This window comes from Anser anser (genome assembly GCF_964211835.1).
Source record: "Anser anser genome assembly, chromosome: 9".
Taxonomy (NCBI): Eukaryota; Metazoa; Chordata; class Aves; order Anseriformes; family Anatidae; genus Anser; species Anser anser.
Window position 1 is genome coordinate 27,846,547 of NC_139729.1, and position 10,247 is coordinate 27,856,793.

The 10,247-nt window shown below is 38.6% G+C and overlaps 1 long non-coding RNA gene across 1 annotated transcript; it reads left to right on the forward strand.

The window, feature by feature from the left end:
- The first annotated feature begins 3,404 nt into the window (after positions 1-3,404).
- LOC310904576 lies at positions 3,405-5,951 on the forward strand. Its single transcript, XR_014588450.1, has 2 exons — positions 3,405-4,373; positions 5,086-5,951. It is a non-coding gene; the product is annotated as an uncharacterized lncRNA (long non-coding RNA).
- Positions 5,952-10,247: the final 4,296 nt, after the last annotated feature.

Genomic DNA, 10,247 nt, shown 5'->3' on the forward strand with positions numbered 1-10,247 from the left:
AGACAAGACCTAAATGTATACTAACATGGTCAGTTTTTATTTATTTATTTTGCCCATGATGAGCCTCCTACTCACTGGAGAACACTTGCTAGAGTTCACATAAACACTGAAACAATCTGTGACAGTGGTGGTATTGGCTACAGCTTTCCTATTGCCGGCCTATTTAAGGCTTGAGAGAACGAAGCCTATGACAGTTATAACAAAACCACTGCTGAGGTAGAGGTCATGATGTTTCAGTTATGTGGAGATCGAAGGATAAAAATGCTAAGATGTTTTATGATTAAAACAAAAGTTTAATCTTTCATACGATTTAATAGCAATTAGAGAGAACAGTCCAAATTGGTTTGAGATTTAAAAATTAGCTTTTTCTGCTTGCAGCGTTGTAGGAGATTAGAAATTTGAATTAGCTGTTATCCATTTAGGCTATTCATAGCTTTGTTAAGATGAATTCTGTGTTTCCAGTGTTAGTTATTTTAAAGGTACAAACAAGTGATATTTTGTTTCAAAATTTCTTCTCATCTTATTGTGGAGGAGCACAGTATGGTTTTCCAGCATAATAATGATAATTAGTATTCTGTATGAGGTTCTAATAAAATAAAAATGCACATAAAATTCATTTGTTTGAGCTGAGATGCACAGAAAGCTTTGAAAACAATAAGAAGAGGGGTTTCTCTGATGTTGGTAAGGCTCAGGAACAGATGCAATTCAGTGTTGTTCCTTTTTGAGCTATGTTTCTCCCACACAATTGCAGCTGACTCAAAAGACTTTGAACGTTTGAAACTTTAAAAGTTCTGAAGTTCTTTCGGAAGCTCTGAAGTTTTAAGTTTACCTCCCTGGACCATTTGCTAAATTTAAAGAGTTCAGTTGCTGGTATAAGAACATCCTGATTAAATAAGAAAATGCCTGAGGAGATGACACCACTGGCTTTCTATGACTAAGTTTTGCTAAAATAAAATTAATGAAAATGTTTACTGCATTTATTGCAGCTGAAAAAATACATATAGAAAATTTCAGTCAAAGTTTACACTTGTGTTACAAATGCAATTGTACTGTTCATTTTATTAAGCTGTGACCTGCTTTGTTTGTGTGTTTCTGATTTAATGGAAAAGTGCATTAATACCCTGCTGTGAAATCATGACTTCCCTGGGGCCAATTAGATGATCTATCAGTAATAACTTAAAAAATACTGTGGTAAAAGGAGCTCCTGGCACATATCCTTTTTAAATTCTAATACTCTTCTCTAATGATGGCCAAAATAAGATACAAGATTGAAGCAAATGGAAGCTTGCATACTTTTGGAAACACAGTCATTGTTATCCTTTGTTCTGAAATGCTAATATTTTATTCTTGACAGAAGAAGCCTTTTTCCATTCTACCCCTTGTGAAATTCTTCCCGTGCTCTGCATAATAAATTCAGGACACAGGAAGCCAAGTTAACATTCAAATAAGTGGTAGATGGGCAGAGGTGTCCTTGAAGTCACCGCAAGCTGATTGCACAGAAGTACTGAAAACAAAATTTCAAAGTTTGAAAATACTGGTTACAGTGAGTTTCAGTGGATTTCCTTCACATTAGCATGATGTCCATCTGAAAACCTGTCTTTGATTGTATCTCTGCATGCGAGCAATGTTGCTGCATTTTTCTAAGATACTCTCACTTGGGCTAGCTGCTTTTTTACTGTAAAAAGAAAGAATGCCAGAAGGTCTGAAGTACTATGCTTCTAATGTTGTGTATGCTTCCACTATTTTTTCTGGGTACCATTTAAGATGATGCAGTATAACCTACTGGAATTATTTCTTTCCCAGAAGAACTTAACATTTCTGGATCTTGTGTCTTCTGAAGAATTTTCTATGGTTACTTGATGGTATATTCAGTGAGCATTTGTATTTTCTAGAGCTGGAGCCATTTGTAGCACAGTTCCCACCTACTTTCAATTGGAACTCAAACTCATAAATAATCGATGTGCTTTTGGAAAAATCTGGTCTGTCCTTTAAATTCTTCCCTGCCTTAATGCACTGGAAAATGGGTTTAAATAAGGCCCTGTGAACATACTGGTTCCTTACCAATCAGTTGCTGTTGTTACTAGGACTTTTTGTTTAGTTTATGTCATTTCCTATGTGACCTGCTGAAATGGTGTATTTTGACTAAATGTGAGATGACCACATATAATAGAATAGTGAAATATCATTGACTGGATTGAAATGGAAGTTATTTGAAACAGAGCAATGCCTGTGATGAAATGGATGCTCTGACATGCGGAGTGCTGCCACAACAACATGAATGTTAAAGGACATCCTCATGTGGTAAAGTGTGAGTCATTCAGCATTAGAAGAATGAAGACTGAGAAACAGCCCCAAGACCATCAAAGGCATATCTTCAAAGCTTGTCTGGGATAGATGAATTCAAAATGCAAGAACTTAATCTCAGAATAAAATTTTAATACATTTTAAAGCAGAAAGAGTGGTTTGGGGTGGGACGTGCACCATGCAATTCCCAAGTCCAAGACATAAAAGCTGAGTCTTAAGTCAACTAATACAAACTGAGGAATTAGCCCTTATTTATATGAAGTCCACTGATGAACTAATGAAATGGAGCTTTAGTGATTTATATATATACATATATATATTAGTGCCTTTCAGTAAGGTGAAAGGAATCCTGCGAGCTGCTCTCCTGTTTTATGTACTTTAAAATAAGTACGTAGCCTGTGTTTTCTGTATTGTAATCTCCACCAGAAGAAGAGAATAGTTTTCAAACCCCTCTCTTGTTACTACTAAATACAATAGAGTTGCTCATCGTACGGGCGGAACATTAAGAAATGTAAAAAAAAAGAAAAGGCTGACTTGGGAATGTTTCCATTCTTTCTCCTAGTAAGGTCCTACTGGCACATGTTTGAATATCACCGAGCCTTTCAGGACTGTCCCACACAGGAGGTGGGTAACACATGTGCCTTGCTTTTTGCTGTGTGCATAATACAGACTGCTGTAATGGTATCAATAAGTTGAAGCTTTAATAAATAAAATATGGCAATACTTGAATTTGATATAACTTGGTTATACATGCCGCTCTCATTCTCTGTCATATCCACATAAACATTTGGTACATTTGATGTTCTTAGCAAAGAAAACAGTGTACTTCTGGAACTGCTTTTGTAGAAATGTAGGCTGCAGCTAGACATTGCCATGCAGATAAAGCAGCAGATGTAGAATGATGATACCTTGATGTAGTCTACCCTGCCCTACGCCAGTAACTTTTCATGGTAATTTGCTGCTTAACAGCTCCTATGAAGAAGAAATGGGGTGAGAGTCTAGGCCAGTTCATTCCATTAAGGGAAGTTTTCTCAGCTGTGCTGTCCTGGTTGTGACTGTAGAAGTAATCCTGCTGTGCAGCACAGCAGTGGGGGGTTTGGGAGAGTTGAGAATGTCAGCTGTACCTCCTGAGATGAAACAGGTACATCTGAATGTAGTTAAACTTCAACCTTCATAAAAGAGAGAAAGATGGTGCACTCAGAAGGAAGAGAGTTGGGCTCTTGGAGCTAGGTCAGGGCATGCTGGCAGATAGTATTTGTCTCTTTGTGTGTGATTTGCTTAGATCTGAATTTTGGGGGGAGTTTACAGGGAGTACATGGAGAAAATATGTCTAGGAAACTTTAAGTTCTGTCTGTTGAGAAAAAACTTAAAATGGGAACATCTGGCTAGGCAGTGTTGCAGCATACATGTTTTTGGGCTTCTTGTTCTAGTTCAACTGTGTTGGGGCAGGCAGGTGGGTGGGGAAGTAAATTGAAGTTTAGGGAAACAATGTGTCAAGTAGTAATTGCACTCAGGAAGGATGAATAAGAGTTTCCTAATTAAAAGATATTTTTTGGGGAGCTTCAGCTTAACAGGGTGACTGCTTTGTCTTAATTATTTTCTGTCAGTGTATATTTATGTGGGTGTTTGTCTCTCACTGGTCTGTACTCTGTGAGTGAATTGTGCTATCTGTATTGCTAATAAAAAGCCAGCTGTAGTTCCGAGAGAAAGGTGTGTGTTAAACTACAGGCCTGCTTGCCAAGCTGCTTACTTCATCAGGTGTTATTCTGTTCCAGTTTCAAGCCCTGTTCCTGGTTGCCTCTCCAGGAGATGAGGGAGTGATTGTTTGGAAAACTTAGGAAGGAAAATAGGCTCAGTGGAATGTGGGGTGAGATGGATCTGTGGGAGAGGTGTACGTACAACTGAGAAGCTGCTTAAGATTCCCTGTGCAGAAACTTAAGAGAAGGAACAAGGTACAACCTTGGGCTGCTCGTGATCAAGCTTGATGAATATAGAAATATTTAACTTTGTAATCTAGCCAAATCTCTGCCATTCCGCACGAGCCCATGTTCCTAAATTAAAGATGCCAGGTATGTAAGTCGAATATATCTTATTATAAAAGAATCTTCTCTTTGCTGCTCTTAGGTTTAGTATTTTTCATTTAGGTTTAGGATTTCTATCTCAAGTTAATTATGAATCCTCATAGTTCAGAAGCAGTTGCCAATGGGTGCTTAATCAAGAGAATGCAAGCTAAATTATGCTTCATGTCAGTTAATTGTAATTTTTGTGCTAGTGTTCAGAAGAGATCTGTATCATCCCATAAATAACAATGGCATTATTTATTTGGGGAAATTATTGTGCGTACGAAGAAAGTTTTTTTTGGAGTGAACTTTTTTTCTTGCCAAATGCCACAGCACTCTGCCTTTGCTCTTACTATTTTAAAATTATGCACTTCTGACAGCCACTTAAATACATTTTCCAAACATAATTTACTATATGAGTTTTTTTCCCCAGGGGGACAGTTAGGGACTAGAAATAAAGGATGTTATTTTAGGGAAGTGAGAGTGGATACTAAACTAATACAGAAATTAAGCATAATAGTGTTTTCCAGTTGCACTCCAGTGCACAAAGAAAACAAATCCTGAGCGTGATATCCAGTATTGCCACCAAAGATTTCTAGACCCTCTTTATAAATGATTGAGACCGTGTTTGCGCTGGTAACAGGCTTCAAGTCACACTGCAAATAAAAAAGCACTCATCCAAATATCTCCTGAAGAAAACAAAATTCTTCTGTCTTCCCAGGGTACTTGGTCACCTTTCTGACAGCACACTCACAGGCTCCAGTGTCTTCAGGAACACAAGTAAACAATGCTGAGCTCATGTCTGGGATAGAAGGAGGGCATGTTTAAAAATGAGAAAGTTCCAAACTGTCTCCAAGAGCTGAATGTGATCAGTGCTGGCAGGAGTGTAAATAATAACAAATAAGTTAATGCAACTCCTACCAGTGAGAACAGCTGGCCTGAGCTCATTTTTACCAGCTCCTCAAAGTAAAGTGTGTTTTGGTATGAAACTTTTTCATGTCAATCAAAGACCAAAACATTGGTTCTTTTTCCTTATCACAAAGGCCTGACGTGGCAAGTGTGTGAAAACCATAGTTCTTGGTCATTAGGGTTCAGAAACTGAGGAAGTCACACAACAAAAGCCGCAGCTTTGCAGATATTGTTGACCACTGGTATGGAATGCAAAAATTACATGAAAATCAATGTCAGGCCTAAAATGACTTGGAGTCTTATGACTTCAGGATGAGATTTACTTGATGCTGGTACAGAAAATCCACGGTTCTTCCGATGAACATCCACCACCACTTTTCAGGTTACCTCTCTGCAGAGCACAGCAGACTATTGAACTTTGAGGTGAGAAGTACAGGGTGTTAGGGCTCCAGACAGCCCAAATCTGGAATTCTTCTCCTTCAGAGCTTCCCTCAGGAGCTGTATTCATGCTGTTGGTTGTACTGTGATTTTCTGCAGTATTGCATTGCCATCTGACCAACTACGCTATGTAAAGCTGATGTCACCGGGCCTAGGATTGCAGAAAGTTCTTTTGTAGATACCTGAATTCTGTGAAACCAGGGGGTGGTGCCAAGTGGTTTTAGACTGTTCTTAGCGTAAGGAGCAACTGTTAAAAAACAAAGGGCAGTGCTGAGGCAGGACTCAAGTTCTAGAATGATTCCTGTGGGTGTGCAATCTCCTAACATCTTCAGACTGAGAGAAGAGCTAGTGGAGAGCGACAGCTTTTGTCGAAGTGTTAGTTCAGCCACACAAAAGCATTTCTCATTTGTTTAGGCTTTCTGGGATTTTAATTGAGCTGTTTTTCTGGCTTTTTTTTTTCCTTCCCCGGTGCACATCCTGGTATAAGGAATATGAATGACTTCATTGCCCCTTCAGTGCCTCACATTCTTTTGGACATTGGAGAATATCTACCGCTCCCAACTGCTGGAGTTTTATGATGTTTATTTTTGTTTACTTGACATTTATACTGAAGACACCACAACAGCTTGTTTATCATTGTCCTGAATACAGTTCAAGTAAATGCCAGACCCCCCTCTTCTCAATATCTGATGTTTAAGCTTGATTTTGATGCTGTGATTTTGTCACATGAAAGCCAGACAAAAAGACACTGCAACTTTATATTTCAGGTGGAAATTCCACAATTGTCTTAAGGTGTTTTTTGGTTCCTTGGAGAAAGTGTGCAGTTTTTTGGCTGTCACACAGTCTGTTTTCTCTCTATGACCAAGCACAGGATTTAGTTGCAATTGTTAATCCCTTTCTCTCTTTTGTATCTGTGACGCTTGACCAGCGTTTTGGTGTCATTAGAAGTAGGTGCCCCAGTTAGCAATCTTAGCTGCCTTAGTTTTTGATGTAAGTTCATGTCACTGTTGGTTATTTTGCAAACAGTTCATTAGTTGCAGGCAAACTGTGTAAATCACAAAGCCGGGCACTGCACAGAGTGAACAAAAGCTCTTTCCAGTCTGGTCACTTTTGAGATGCACAGTTCATAGTGCAGGAAGGAACTGAGAGCTTTGTTGGTGGAAATTGTTGACTCCTTGCAGAGACCAGACTGCTGACTGCTTTGAAGGATTCTTGTTTTTTGAGTATCTACTGATAATGCAGATAACTGCAAAATTTCCATCCATGACTGTAAAGTTAACAAAAGTTGTTCTTCTGTTTGTGACGGATAAGATCTTCTGATATCCATCAGAGCTTGTGCTAGAGGTGTCTTTTCCTTCCTGTCACAATCACATTCTCACATGGACCACTGTGAGGCTGGCTTTGTAACACTTTTCCTTACTCAAATAATGAGGAGTTGAGAATGTATTGGCAAAATGAGTGGAAGATTTAATTCTTCCTGATTTCTGAATGGAAGTTAGTGCATTTTTCCCATGAAGCCTTTTTTAGAGGCTGCCTGTTTCCAACTCTACTACATATGATTAGTGAAAGCTCTCAGGGCTGAACTCTTTGAAACCTAAAACAGAAGTGTCTGCAGACTTTAACATTCACCCCCTCTGTTTTTTTCAGAATAATTTGTATTTGTCTGTGCTTGAGATAAATATGAGTGATCTTCAGCAAAACTAAAATGAGGGTGTCTGAAAGCTCACCGAGACGAAATGTAATGTGATTTCTGTTGTGCCTCTGTAATAGGGAGGATATTAATTTTCTGAGCCTTTAATAGATTTTGTCATACTTAAAATATATTAAGTGGTGACAAAGTCATCTGAATGCTTGCAGAAATAGCTTGGGTTTTTTTTTTGTTTGTTTGTTTGTTTTCAGTCAGTTACGACTGCTAAATACCTGTCTATGTTGTTTACGTGCCAGATGACTGCTAAAAGGAGCTGAAGAAATACTTACATTTTCATTACACTTTTTTCCTCCCAAAGCTGGGAGGCTACATACATCCTCTGGCCGTGTACCCTTAACTGCACTGCTCCTCCCGGAGCTCTGGTTAGGGATCCTCAGCCATTTGACTCGCACTGTAACTGCTCTGGCTCTCATTGCTGGAGGGTTAGCGCTTCAGCCCATGCCCTGTCACTAACACAGGGGGTGACGTGCTGGAGTGGACCAGGATTCCAGCTGTGTGAGCGTCTGACTCTTACTAACCAGGGGTTTATCTTGGTGACATTATAAAGACTGAGCCAGACGATTACAAGACTCGCTTTCATTGCATGGGGTGGACTTCTTTTTCCAGTCAGTACTAAATTACCATGCACCAGGCTCCTGTGGTTTAGAGACAAGATTAAGTTCAGAGTCTCAGTATGCACAAGTGCTCTGTGTCAACTTTGTAAGTGATAATCTGTTCAGATAGACCCTTTTCCCCGTCTGTGAGACACTGTATTTTTAGTTATGCACTCTGTGAGATGATGGCCTTGGGATGTGAACTGATGCATAAGTGCAGCAAGCCATTTCAACAGTTCAGCCAAATTCTCTTACAAAAGCTGAAGACCGCTTAGCATTCAAATAGTTATTTGAAGTGTGATTTTTTTTATTATTTTATTTATTTTTAGAAAAAAAAATAACAGCACAGTCTATTAGTAAGCAGTTTCGCCTGGTTGCACTTTAGTGGAGTGTCCAGAAAGGGTTTTGAACAGTTTTCATAACGTCTGCCTTTGTCCAGTGACACTAGATGCTGTTGGCATCTTCAGAAATAAAAAGTTCTCCTCCTCTTACCTTTTCTTGATGATTGGATTGAATCTTGTCCAAATAGTTATTCTATACATACCTTTGTCATGGCTTTTTGTTGTAAATCTTTCTTGATTTTCACGCTTGAGCCTCTGAAAATGGCCCACCTGCCCCATTTACTATATGGTATTAATTTATTAGCCATTTTATGAATGTTTATCCAAGGAAGACATTTGCATGTTGCCGAAAGAATCTTAAAAATAAGCTTCTACCTAAAATTACACATCCTTGATAATGTTTGTGATTTCTACATACACGTAATTCATAGTGATAGTTTTATAGCTGGTTTTATGAGGTAACAAATTAAATTTGTTGTGCACTTCTGATCATTGTGTGTGCAAAATAATAAAACATTCAGGCAGCTTGGTAATGTTATTTTTGAAGATGTCATGTTCCTTTTCCCAGTATATTTTCTGTCCACATTGTGAATCTGAATCCTCACAGAGGCAGTATTAAATGCTCGACCACTTGGATGTGTTGATCATGTATCCTCTGATCTTTGATGTGGGAAACATGGTACTTTGAATGATATTAAGCATTATTTTAAGGTCTCAAATTTCTTTATATATATATATCTGTGAACATCCTTCGAACTCTAAAAATTCAATAGTTCAAATGACATGGTTTTGACTGTTCATGGAACTCACCTTTATAACATGCACTCATAGCTTTTATGTAGTTGTCACGATCAGTATTGAGTATAATCAGCTTTGGTGCAGAACACCCTTCAATCTTCACACCAGACAGTTAGTGACAAAGTAGATGAAGCTCAATCCTTTAGTCTTCCACCCATCCTTCCTTTAAGTGCCCGGGCTTTTCAGTCTGCCTGGAACATTGGGAAATTGGCTCACTGGAAGATGGGGAAGTATAAACGCCTGATTCAAGGCATAGAGGGTACACTGCGAAAAAGTTCGCAGCTGAGAAACTTCCCAACTAGGTGCCTCAGATCATGGACATGGTGACATTTGGAGAGAGTTCCCACAGCTATTGCCTCAGTTCCTAAAGATAGTGTCTTAAATTGCAGTCAACCACTACTGTCTGCGAGGAGTTTTCTGTTTAGTATGTGCTCAGCTTAAAAAACATAATAAAAAATAAAAAGTATTCTATTTCATACAACTTTGATTTTCTAATTGGCTTAGATTATTGTGGGGAATAAAACAACATTGAGAAGACAAATCTCAGCATGAGCAGCTGTTGCAGCAGAGTAGAGGTAGATGTACACAGGTGAAAAGCCTTGTGATATGGTTTGGGCAGCAGACGCCACGTATCTGGATAGTTAATAGAAAGCTCGTTTGAGTTAGTGGATAGTGGACTGTGGTTTCTAAATGGAATGACAAAGTCAAATGGCCAACACCCTCAGCCTTCTGTTGAACAGATGTATAAATTCTGCTTCTGTGAGCAAACCGAGAAAAAAGCACTCAAGTGATGAACAAAATCAGAGGGGAAAATATCTGAGTCGTTTAGTTTTCCAAAATACAGCTGAAAGTGTACCATATGCTCTGCATCCTGGTTCAAGTTCCAGCTATGTACTTTCAGTTAAATTCAGGATTACTGCAAGGTGGATGTGAATTCATTGAAGTTGACAGAATTATATTAATTCCCACATAATTGACTTTAATCCAGACACTCAAATGATTGTAGATGTTTTATGGATTTTTAACACAAAATCATAAAACTAGATTAAGAGCCCTGGGGTTACATGTACAAATTTGGCTTATGTCAGTGATGAAG